The 12915-nt window shown below is 46.0% G+C and overlaps 1 pseudogene; it reads left to right on the plus strand.

Moving 5' to 3' along the window:
• The first annotated feature begins 10940 nt into the window (after positions 1 to 10940).
• On the plus strand, positions 10941 to 11759 carry LOC100979671 (coiled-coil domain-containing protein 137-like; annotated as a pseudogene).
• The last annotated feature ends 1156 nt before the right edge of the window (positions 11760 to 12915 follow it).

Here is a 12915-nt window from a genome sequence, read left to right on the forward strand (position 1 = left end):
CTTATTATTTTGTAAAAATGAACGAAAATGGAAAAAAAAAGTGCTGATAGTAGTAAGATTCTTGTCTCATAAACTTAGTATAATCACACCGCAAAATAAATCACAAGACAAGCCAAATGCAGCAGATCTTCAGCCCTGATCAGAAGCACATAGAATGCAGGCTGCCTGGCTGTCGAATCATGCAAGGAGAAAAAGGAGCAATAATAAGAACATGCGTGAAATCCTAAGGCTCTGTCGCTGAGGGCTGGTTACAGTGGAATTAGAAATTTTTTTCTTTTAGCATCTGGAGGCAGTAATCACTTTTAACAAGTGAATCTATTGTTTGATTTGGGGCATTGGCTTTTTGTTCTGCCTGCAATTTAAGGCACAGCTCAAGTGTCACCTCTTCCCTGAAGACTTTCCAGCTCCTTTTCCCCCAGCCCCACCCCTGAGAACTATTTTTTTGTTTTTTTCCCTGTGCTCCCAGGAGTGTGTTGTTTGAAACCATTTTAAGTATGTGTTTTCACTCTCCTTTTAATTTTACTCACCTACTACAATTGTTTCCTCCTTTAAATAGCAAATTCCTTGAAAACAGGAAATGCTTTACACTCCCTTCCTGCAAATATCCCAAACTCCGTTATAGGGAGCTCAGTGCTAGCGTGGAAGTTAATGTGGACTTGATGTTAAAAGCCCGGGTTTAGAACCCAGCTCTGCCCTTTGAAAACTTTGTGCCCTTTGATATATAATTGCATTCCTCTCCAAGGCTCAGTTTCCTCACCTGTCAAATGGGAACACAACTATCTACTGAGAGGTTTATATGGGTTACTATTGGGGAACAATTGGAACTGTAAAATGCCAGCTCCGTGGAAGGTCTTAATGATGTCTAAGCAGAAACAATGATCAAAACTGTTGGTTGAATGAATGTCTTTGTTAGCTCGAAATCTCAAGAGTTGAAAAAGAATATCAAGATATCTCTATATAAGAATACAGAGTTTTTACATAGGCAAGAATGTCTCTGGATTCTGATGGAATAGGCCCCTCCACTCTAATCTCACCCTTCTACCAAGTAGGATTGAATCTATCTGCTCCTGAACAAATTCTGTCCCGACCTGGCCTAATGCCTTAAGCCTTCACCATTACTCCTGTAGGCTGATACATTCTGTTCATTGTCTCTGGGCTGAAATCAGTGGGCCTCCAGACAGGCTTAGTAGGTCAAGTTGGGGTGAAGAAAAAGCAATGCATTTGGGGCCTGGCAGCAAAGCCTTCTACAGCCCTGCCACATACCACCTACTTGACCCCCCACCTCAACATTCTGTAATTCAACCTTTCTTAGCTTCAGTTTTCTCATCTAGGAGTCATGCATGATAAGCACACCCTCCCTCACAAGATTACTAAGGCACGGTTTCTCAACCTCAGCACTATCAACATTCTGGTTAGATAATTCTGTGTCTGTGTGTGTGTGTGTGTGTGTGTGTGTGTGTGTGTGTATGTGTGTAGGGAGACTACCCTGTGCATTACAAGATGTTTATCAGCATCTCTATTCTCCAGCTACTAGATGCCAGTAGCACCTTCTACCGGTTGTGACAACCAAAAATATCTCCAAATATTCCCTGGGAAACAAAATTGCCCATAGTCAGGAAACACCACAGTAAGGATTAAAATCAGTAATTCCTATGTGAGCCTTTGTAAATCTGAGAGCCCAATACAAGTGTTAGTTTTAATTATTTTGCTCTGATTTCAGAGAAAATTAAATTTCCCTCTTCTGTGATTCCTTAGCACTTAAAAAATAATAACAGCTAGCAATAATTGAATACTTGTTATGTGGTAGGCTCTGGTATTGTCTTATTTCGCACATAAGAAAACTAAGCCTCTGAGTGGCATGCCCAAGATTACAAGAGTAAGCAGTCAAGGCAAAATTTGAACCCACAATGTTTGTTCAATGAGTCTAAACCCATGCTCTCAACTTGCATTAGTTATTTATTGCTGTATAACAAATTATCACAACTTAGCAGCTTAAAACAGCATACATTTGTTTTCTCACTGTATCTGTAGGTAAGGAATCTGGGCACAACTTAGGAGGTCCTCTGAATAACTACAACCAAGGTTTTGGCCAGGACTGAGGTCTCATTCGAATGCTCAACTGAGCTACTTTCCAGTTCACATGGCTGTTGGCAGAATCCAATTGTTTTTAGGTTGTAAGACAGAGCCTCAGGTCCCTACTTGCTGTCAGCTGGAGGTCACCCTCAGTTCCTTGCCAGATGAGCCTCACTGTAGGATAGCTCACAACATGGCAACTTGCTTCATCAAGTCTAGCAAAGGAGAGAGACTGTTAGCAATATGGACATTGCAATTTTATGTAACATAATCATGGAAGTGACACGTTATCACCTTTGCTATATTCTATTGGTTAAAAGCAAGTTGCTTGGCCAACCCACCATCACACAGTGGGATCACAGGGGCAGACATACCAGGAGGTGAGGATCCTTGAGGCCATCTAAGAGTCAGCCTACCAATCCATGCTGTCCTGCTTCCTGCTTAGCCCACTTATTACAAATGTGTAAGCCTCTTTCAGCTACTAGCCCAAGTGCTGTTTTTAGGGTTTTGTTTTTGCTTTGTAGATTGTCTGCATCTTCGCAGGCTGCAATAACAAAATACCATAGAGTAAATAGCTTAAACAACAGACAATTCTTTCTCACATTTCTGGAGGCTGGGAGATTCAGGATCAAGGTGCCTACTGATTCATTTTTCTGATGAGGGCTCTCTTTCTGGCTTGCAGACAGACACCTTCTTGCTGTGTCTTCAGACAGCAGAGAGAGAGAGAGAGAGAGAGAGCTCACCCTTCCTCCCCTTGTAACGCCATGAATCTTGTGATGAGGGTTCTATGCTCATGACCTCATCTAAATCTAATTATCTCCCAAAGGTCCCATCCCCAAATACCAGAGAGGGGGATGTTGATTCTTCTAGGATAGGCTATATATATATATATATATATATATATATCTTATATATATGATATATATATATGATATACATATATATATCATATATATATCATATATATATATGATATACATATATGTGATATATATATATAGACAGAGAGGATATATATATATAGGATATATATATTTAGGATATATATGTATAGGATATATATATAGGATATATATATAGGATATATATATAGGATATATATATATTTAGGATATATATATAGGATATATATTTAGGATATATATATAGAGAGAGAGGATATATATATATAGAGAGAGAGAGGAGATATATATATATATATATATATATATATATATATGAGACAGGGTCTTGCTCTGTCACCCACATTAGAGTGCAGTGGCATGATCACTGCTCACTGCAACCTCAACCTCCCTGGCTCAGGCAATCCTTCCCAATTCAGCCTCCTGAGTAGCTGGGACTACAGATACGCACCACCATGCCTGGCTAGTTTTTATATTTTGTGTAGAGATGAGATTTTGCCATGTTGCCCAGGCTGGTCTTGAACTTTTGAGCTCAAGTGATCTACTTGCCTTAGCCTCTGAAAGTGCTAGGATTACAGGTGTGAGCCACCCCATCCAGCCTGGAATAAGCATCTTTTTTATATACCTATCTTGGAACCTAAGCCAAGGCTTGGTACTTGGTAGGTCTCAGAAACTGTAGGCTGAGTGAATGAAAAACACATGCATAGGAACAGAGGAAAAAGTTCCAAGAGATTGGGACCCAGGACTGGTAAACATTAAGGGGGGTTGTGGAGGCACTCTGAAATAAGGAAAATGGAAGTCTGCCTGAGTCAAGCAATATGACAGAAACATGGGCTTTGAAGTTCAATAAACTACACTGTTGAATCAATCTCTGCAAGCAGCATTTTCTCTCTTACAAGTGGGAATATTGTTGATACCTGCCTCAAAGTGGTGTTGTGAGGACTGGAGAAGGTAATGCATGAAAGTCCCTCACATAGTTTATGTTTAGATCAGTGGTTGGCAAAATCTGTATTAGTCTCTTTTGCTGCTATAACAAATGACCACTATCGGAAGAACCAGCCCCAATATTTCAATGTAGGTTCTTTCCTATTTCCCCTAAGTGCTGGCCAGTCTGTGAAATAAAGAGAAAGAGTACCAAAGGGAGAAATTTTACAGCTGGGCCTCTGGGGGTGACATCACATGTCGGCAGGTTCCGTGATGCCCCTTGAGCCACAAAACCGCAAGTTTTTATTAAGGACTTCAAAAGGGGAGGGGGTACGAATAGGGAGTGGGTCACAGAGATCACATGCTTCCTAGGGCAATAAAAGATCACAAGACAAGTGGCAGAGCAAGATCACAAGGCCAGGGCGAAATCAGAATTACTGATGAGGTTCCATGTCCTGCTGGGCACACATTGTCATTGATAAACATGTTAACAGGAAACAAGGTTAGAGAGCAGACAACTTGTCTGACTAGAATTCACCAGGCTGGAATTTCCTAATCCTAGCAAGCCTGAGGGCACTGCAGGAGACCAGGGCATATTTCATCCCTTATCCTCAACCACATAAGACAGACACTCCCAGAGCGGCCATTTTACAGACCTTCCCCTGGGAATACATTCCTTTCCCAGGTTTATTCCTTGCTGGGAAAAGAATTCAGCAATATTTCTCCTATTCGCCTTCTGCAAGAAGAGAAATATGACTCTGTTCTGCCTGGCCCCACAGGCAGTCAGACCTTATGGTTATCTCCCTTGTTCCCTGAAAATCACTGTTATCCTGTTCTTTTTTAGGATGCCCAGATTTCATATTGTTCAAACACACATGTTTTACAAACAATTTGTGCAGTTAACGCAATTATCACAGGGTCCTGAGGTGACATATATCTTCAGTTTGCGAAGATGATGGGATTAAGAGATTAAAGTAAAGACAGGCATAGGAAATTATAAGAGTATTGATTGGGGAAGTGATAAATGTCCATGAAATCTTCACAATTTATGTTCTTCTGCCACGGCTTCAGCCGGTCCCTCCATTTGGGGTCCCTGACTTCCCGCAACAGACGACAAACACAGTGGGCTTAAAACAATGTGAATTTATTATCCTATAGTTCTGGAATAAAAATACTGGGCTAAAATCAAGGTGTCAGCCTATCTTCCTTTTGGAGGCTCTAGGGGAAAATCTGCTTCCTTGCTTTGTCCAACTTCTAGAGACTGCCTGCATTCCTTCTCTTGTGGCCCCTTCTTCCAGCTTCAAGGCCAGAAGTGTGGCATCTTCTCTTTTCTCTGACCTCAGCTTCCATCCTTACATCTTCTCTCTCTGATTCTGATGCTTCTGCTGATCTCTCACAAGGACTCTTCTGATTACATTGGGCCCACCAGGATAACCTCCCCATCTCAAGATCCTCAACATAATCACATCTGCAGAATTCCTTTTACAGTGGAAAGTAATATATTCACAGGTTCCAGGGATTAGGATATGGACATCTTTGGAGGGCCATTATTATTATTATTATTTAATTTAAAAAGAGACAGTATCTCACTATATTGCCCAGGCTGGTCTTGAACTCCTGGGCTCGAGTGATCCTCTTTCCTCAGCCTACCAAAGTGTTGGGATTACAGGTGTGAGCCACTGTGCTGGCCTGGAGGCCATTGTTCAACCTGCAAAAATCTGCTGTCTGTTCCCAAAGTTTTATGTCTATCTCAACTGCATTGACCCCATTCTTAAAAACTCTCAACCCATTACAGCAATCAACCTGAATCCAAAATCTCATCTAAGTCTTATCAGGTCAAAAGTTTCATTTCTCATCACATAAATCATCGAATATAGGCATGGGTGAAGCTCTGGGTATAGTCCAGTGTGTGGCACAATTTCTCTCTATCTGTGGACCTATGAAGCTAGCAAAGAAATTATCTGCTCCCAAAATACAAAATGAAACACACTCCACCAGGGTAACAGCACTCCCATTCAAAACGAGAGAAGAATGAAAGAAAAAAAAGAGTCCCTGGTCCCAAATGTTTTCTAAATCCAACCAGAAAAACTCCATTAGGTTTCAAGGCATGGCTCTCAGCTCTGCCTTCTGAGCCTATAAGGTCTGCTCTCACAGTCATCTTTCCTTTTTCATGAAGGGTAAAACTTGTTTGCAGCTGTAGTTTCACCCACCTGTTTCCTGTCTGTAGAATTTCGGGGATCTGACAGCCTTCTTTCATTTTGTTCTCTCTGTCCCTTTCAGGTCAAGCTGGCAGTGTTTTGGGGGACACACCATTCTTAAAAGCCTTGTGAGTTTCCTGCATATGTCACAAGGACTCACTCCATTTGACCATCAGGCCAAATCAAACCTATTGCCTCTTTTTGTAAATGAAGTTTTATTGCAACACAGACACACCTACCTGTTCATTTACATATTGTTGATGGCTATTTACATGATATAACAGAGTGAAGGGTTGCAACAGAGACAGTGTGGCTCAAAAGCTGAGACTATTTACTATCTAACCCTTTTCAGAAAATGTTTGCTGATGACTGGCCCAGAGCCAAAACCCAAATAAGTAGTAGTGTTTAAACAAATGACAGGCTTGGGTGGGTTGCAAAAGTGGGGCCGCTTGGAGGTAGTGAATATTTCAGATGTTGTGCAGGAGGTGTGAGGAGAAAAGTGAGAGAGGAGAGGGACGAAGGAAGAGGAAGTGAGAGGCCATGGACTTCAGAAGTAAACTTGATCTTCTTGGCAAGTTGCCTTGGAAGCCTGGGGCCAGGGTCATTAAGCAGCAAGATTACCATGAAGGAAAAGAGTGAACCAAAAGAAAGTAAGGGGAGAAATTCAAACTGGGCTCAGTTGTGACAGAAAAGAAAAATCACACCTAGAGCAGTACACTGAGTCCCTTAGTATGCAAGAACCACATTGCCTCCTCCTCATCCTCCCTCTGAAAAGAAGCCCGCTGCGCACACCTATGGGACAGCATTTGCTTAATTCTATGTGCCAGCGGCAGCTTCCCAGTAAGCCTTCTCCCCTTCACTTTTGCTCCGTGGAAATGAGAACACGCCAAGGGTGACGTTTGTGTGTGGGTTTTGGCGCTTTCACAAAAAGCTTCATTAGCCTTATTTAGAATATGATTACTCCTTCAATCCCTGTGCATAAATGGATTTCAGGTGACCATGCCTGTCACAGGCCCCTGCTCGCCTGGTTACTGCCTTGAGGTATTCTTTGGTTTAAACAAAGCAGGACAAATAAAGAGCAAAGACCCACTCAGGGCCCTAGACGTTCATAGAAACTGATTTCCCCTTAAAAAAACAGCTCACTGTGGGAGTTGTAAATAGGAAGAAATGAACCATTTAAGAGAGTCTTTGAGACTACTGCCTGTTGGAATGGAACCCGTTTGGGGTTTGGGGTGGAGGTGGCATGTCAAATTTGCGGTTACTTCCTAAACACACACAAACTGTTTCAATATCTGATTTGAATATGCTACAACTGCCCCCCGCCAAAACCCTGCCCAGCAGTCTTTCTCCCCACAAACAGCTAAGCCAAGAACCCCAGGACAATTTGCTGTCTGTGCTGATAGACTATCTGGGGTTTCTAAAGCAGGCGATGTATTCTATTTCAGGAAATCAGACCAAATAAAAATCATTCCAATTAAAAAGTGCCACTGGGCAAGTAGAACAGCAAGTGCCCACCTCACACAAAACAGACCAACCACAAAGTGCAGGCTTTCATATATGTTGTTGATGGCAGAGTCACTGCCTTAGAGCCTCGAGTTTATTCAATGGGATAAAAGTTGCCTGGTAAATTGGGCTGAGAGGATTTTTTCCCAGAAGGCCATCACAAGGCATTTTGATGTACTTATCATTTACAAGAGCCTAGAGGACTAGAGGAATCTAAAAGTGATTTTGATTTCAAATACTATAGAACCCAGTTATTATACAGCTTATTAATACTGAGCTTCAAATAACCATCAGATATATTCTGAGACACACACATATGCACACACATACACATACACACACATACACACACACACACCCTCTGTACAGGCTTGTAATATGAGGCCTGTGATGGTGATGTCTCATGTTATTTAGGGAGTCGGGTTCTAAATTTCTACAAAGATGAAAATTGTGTACGGTTAAAGGTGCATTTGGAAAATCCCTTCAAATGCCCACTAGCACAGTGAGGTGCTTGCACCGTGAGAGGTAGGAAGTAAATCTGATTACTTCAGCTCTCACATGCCCCTTGCAGGTGAGGATGGGCAGAACCAACACCCTGTCAGCCCTCTTTTTCACTCTTCTTGCTGAGGGCATGGAGATGAATTCACTTTAGTTAACTGTATAGGTTATATAATTTCACCTTGATCAGCTCACCCCCAGGAGGGTTAGTCCTCTCTACAAATACAAAAGCCACTCGTGTCTTTTCTAATAAGTTTCCAGGTGATGTCAATACTGCTGGTCCAGGGGCCACACTTGGAGAACCACTGACCTAAAAGGCTTCCTTACCCTTGTTGGAGATTTAGAAATAGATGAGCATATATATGTATCACTGAGATGCTTTGGCTATGGTATGAGTAAACCCATCTGAATGTAGTTTAGGCAGTAAGGCATCAAAGGAAGTCTGGAGGTAGTATCCATGGATAGCTCAGCCAATGACTGACTTCAATAAGGATTAGCCTCTCCCTGTCTTTCTGTCCTGCCATCCTCATCATGTTGGCTTTGCTCTTGGGCTTGTCTCTTCATTATTCCAGAAAGGCTGAAGGCTGCCACTGTTCCACGTATCACATGTGAACCCAGAAACATCAGTCTGAAGAAGAGATGGGGTTTTCTTCCTTGCGGTTTTTTTTTTTTTTTTTTTTTTTTTGAGACAGAGTCTTGCTGTGTCTCCCAGGCTAGAGTGCAATGGCATGATCTCGACTCACTGCAACCTCCACCTCCCGGGTTCAAGCAATTCTCCTGCCTCAGTCTCCCGAGTAGCTGGGATTACAGGCTTGTGCCACCATGCCCAGTTAATTTTTGTATTTTTAGTAGAGATGGGATTTCACCATTGACCAGGCCGGTCTTGAATCGTGACCTCAAGTGTTCCACCTGCCTTGGCCTCCCAAAGTGCTGGAATTACAGGCATGAGCCACCGTGCCTGGCCCATGCGTCTTTTTATTCAGGAGGAACAACTCTCCCAGAGGTGCCCAGAGGGTATTCCATTAAATCCCACTCGCTACGATAGTCATGTACCCACAGTTGCTGGCAAGGGCAATGGAATTACCATGACCTGGTGAGTCCAAGTGATATCCCCTTCCTGGGGCTGGGGAGGAGCCCTTTGCCCCTGTCTCCCTGGCCCACCAGCGGATTGTAGGGGAGGAGAGAGAACGGGCAGTGCAGGCTTACAGAGCACTGAAGCAGCAGCAGCTGCAGCTGCATGGGGAGCGACCCCACCTCACATCCCGGAAGAAGCCAGAGCCACAGCTGTGATGCAGAGACCTGGGGCCTGGCCACACTCCTGGAAAACTGGCACCAGGAGCTGCCACACCTGGGTAGGGGAGAGGCAGGCAGATCCTTTTCTCTGGCCATGCTAGCAGCGTGGGGGTGAGGCCTCCAGGTACTCGTTCACACGTTGGGCATCAGCGGGTCCACATCTTGCAAGCGGTGAGTGCCCGATGGACTAGGGCCAGGGCCTGGTTGACGGTCAGCCTGTGGGGCCTGGGGTCACTCACAGTTGTGTCTCTTTGTTCTGAACATCCATTCTGAGTCGCAGCCCAGGTACACCTTAGGAAGGGCTGGGTCCCATTACCCTGTCCCTGAACACCACTTATTAAGACAGCTGATGAGCCTGGCTCGCCTTATGATGGAGGCCCCTGGGAGTCAGCAGAGCCGAGCACATAGCACACATCAGGCAGAGCAGGCCAGAGATGGTCAACTCTTGAACTTAGCCAGCTAAAAGAAGGTGGGAAAGGTCCTTGGGGGAGGCAATTGACTGTGTCAGCCACAATCACCTACTCCTCCTTCTCTGCAGATCCCACTAGAGGAGAAAATAGACACAAGGGGGTGAGGGGAAGAAAGTATGGGTCAGGGCTTCCTGGCACACTGCATTGAAGGATGCCTGCGGTGGACATCTGCAACTTTTCCTACCCAGTGTCTGCCCTCTCCTTTCTCCTAACAGCACCCAATTTTCCTCTGGGGAACTACTCCACCCCCATTTGGGTGGTCTTGATGGGTCAAGCAAGGTGCACTGACTTCACCTGGCCTTTCCCATCACCCAAGCTTGGCCAATCTGAGTTTCTATCCTGGGGATTTCAATCTTGAGCAAAACAACACAAGAGCAGAAAACATTTGGAGTGGGCAGGTGTCCTCCCCTCTCTGGAAACAGGAAATAAGCGTCCCCCACTTACAATCCTCCTCCTCCTCCTCTCCTCTTTTAGATATAGCATGTGCAGGTGCTCTGTGGGAAACTTTACATGCATGGTCTCAACTAATCCTAGCAACAATCTTACGGGTGACTACCATTACCTCCATTTTACAGATGAAAAACCAAAGCTTCAAGAACTTTAAGGATCACAGAGCTAGTAACTGGTAGATCTTAGATTTGAATTTATACCTATCAGATTACGAAGCCCTGTTTTTCTTGTTCTCCTAGAATATGAGGAGAAAATGAGCCCTCCCCAGGCAGCACTGTGAAATGGCTGAAGGTCTTTTAGCTTCTGTGTCCATATACGTGGGAGTCTTATCGCCTACACTGCTGTCTAATCTAGGCTTGTTAGAGCTGGGCAGTGTTTCACAATCCTCCCAGATAGCTGGCAGTAAGATGTAAATGACACGCATAGGAGCCCTCACGGACAGCTACTTGGAGACAGTCTGTGTGTAATATGGATAGAAAAAGCACTGCTGATAGTATCTGAACCTCTGGATCTGGCAATACCTGAAGTCCAGACTCCTGAACTTCATTTTTGCGTAAGTCAGTTTGAATTGGGTTTTATTGCTTACAACTGAAAAAGTTTTAGCCAGTGTTTCTTAATCACTTTAAAAAATGGAGGAATGTGGAAGTGGCTTCGCTAGGGAAGCTTCCAGCGTGGGGATGGCACAAGCTGGAGGTGGGGCAGCGGTGCCCAGGGCGCCGGCGGGTCCTGGGAGTCCCCGGCGGGAGCAGCAGCCAGCAGCAAGTGCAGCTGCTGGGGAAGCAGCGCCCAGCCCTGTGGTCCAGGATTCACAACAAAGAGGAGAAAGTGAATTGCAAGCCCAAAACCCAGGACAAACAGGAGATCCCTTTCCGGCTCCGGGAGATTATGAGGAGCCGCTGGGAGATGAAAAATCCGACCGGTAACAAGAAGAGGAAGAAAGCGGCCCAGGTGGCCCCAGAAAGACACTGGAAAGGGAAGCAAAGGGAGTGGAGCCCGACATTGCCGTCCCCAAGTTCAAGCAGAGGAAGGGGGAGTCCGACTAGGCCTATATCCAGCACATGCTATTCCTCAGCAAGAACCAGGCCACCCAGCAGCCAGAGGTCCAGGCAGCTCCCAAGGAGAAGTCTGAGCTGAAAAAAGCAAAAGAAGTGTTCCAGAAGTGACGACTAGATAAAGTCTGGCAGAAAAAGGATGAAAAGACGGCAGACAGGCTGGAGCAGGAGTTGCTCTGAGACACAGTGAAGTTTGGTGAGGTTGTCCTGCAGCACCCAGAGCTGACTACCAGGCCCCGGAGGAGCGTAAGCAAGGACCAGCCTGGCAGGAGATCGCAGATGCTGAGGATGCTTCTGAGCCCCCGAGGTGTATTCCAGCCTCTGACTGCCTCCCTGGCCTACCAGCGGATTGTGGGGGAGGAGAGAGAGTGGGCCATGCAGGCCTACAGATGTTGAAGCAGCAGTGGCGGCTGCATGGGAAGTGAGCCCCTCCCCACTTCCAACAAGGAGCCAGAGCCACAGCTGTGATGGAGAGACTCGGGGCCTGGCCACGCTCCTGGGAAACTGGCACCAGGAGCTGCCACACCTGGGTGGGGGAGAGGGAGGCAGATCCTTTTCTCTGGCCATGCTAGCAGTGTGGGGTGAGGCTTCCAGGTACTCGTTCACATGTTGGGCATCAGCGGGTCCATGTCTTGCAAGGGGTGAGTGCCCTATGGACTAGGGCCAAGGCCTGGTTGACGGTCGGCCTGTGGGGTCACTCACAGTTGCATCTCTTTGTTCTGAACATCCATTCTGAGTCGCAGCCCAGGTACACCTTAGGAAGGGCTGGATCCCATTACCCTGTCCCTGAACACCACCTACCGAGACCGCTCATGAGGCTGGCTCGGTATGTGACGGAGGCCCCCTGGGAGTCAGCAGAGCTGAGTGCAGTGCACATCAGGCAGAGCAGGCTAGGGGCAGGGAAGACGCACCTGGGGCAGGGCCAGTGGGCACATCTGGACCACCTGCGAGGGCTCTGCAGGGGACCGTAACTACAGGCCAGTTGCGAGTGGTCCCCTGCAGAGGCTACCCACTCAAGGTTTGGTTGTGGTTGAATGTGATGACAGCACATACACCAAGAATGTGGGAACGGGGGCCGGGCGCGGTGGCTCACGCCTGTAATCCCAGCACTTTGGAAGGCTGAGGCGAGTGCATCTCCTGAGGTCAGGAATTCCAGACCAGCCTGGCCAATATGGTGAAACCCTGCCTCTACTAAAGATACAAGGAACAAACAAACAAAAAACAGTGTTGTCACCTACATGACAGGGCTCTGAGAGAGCTGGGCAGGCCCCAAAGTGGCTTGAGAAAGTAAAGGAAGGATCCTGGCCTGGGCTCAGGGTCACAGAGTGGGGCCCAGTGGGAGTTCCTGCTGAGGGCAGGGCCTTGCCAGGCTTCAGTCTTCATCCCGTGCCAAAGGAGGGAGAGTGCAGGCTGTCAGCATGTCCAGATGAGGGCAGAAGGGAGAGGCTTAAGCCCAAGTCAGATCTAGCAATGGAGTCTGCCTGCCCAGCACCGTTTGGGAAGTGAGGAGGCTTCTGCCCGGCCGCCCCACAGTCTGGGAAGTGAGGAGCGC

Source organism: Pan paniscus, chromosome 2, assembly GCF_029289425.2.
Source record: "Pan paniscus chromosome 2, NHGRI_mPanPan1-v2.0_pri, whole genome shotgun sequence".
Classification (NCBI taxonomy): Eukaryota; Metazoa; Chordata; class Mammalia; order Primates; family Hominidae; genus Pan; species Pan paniscus.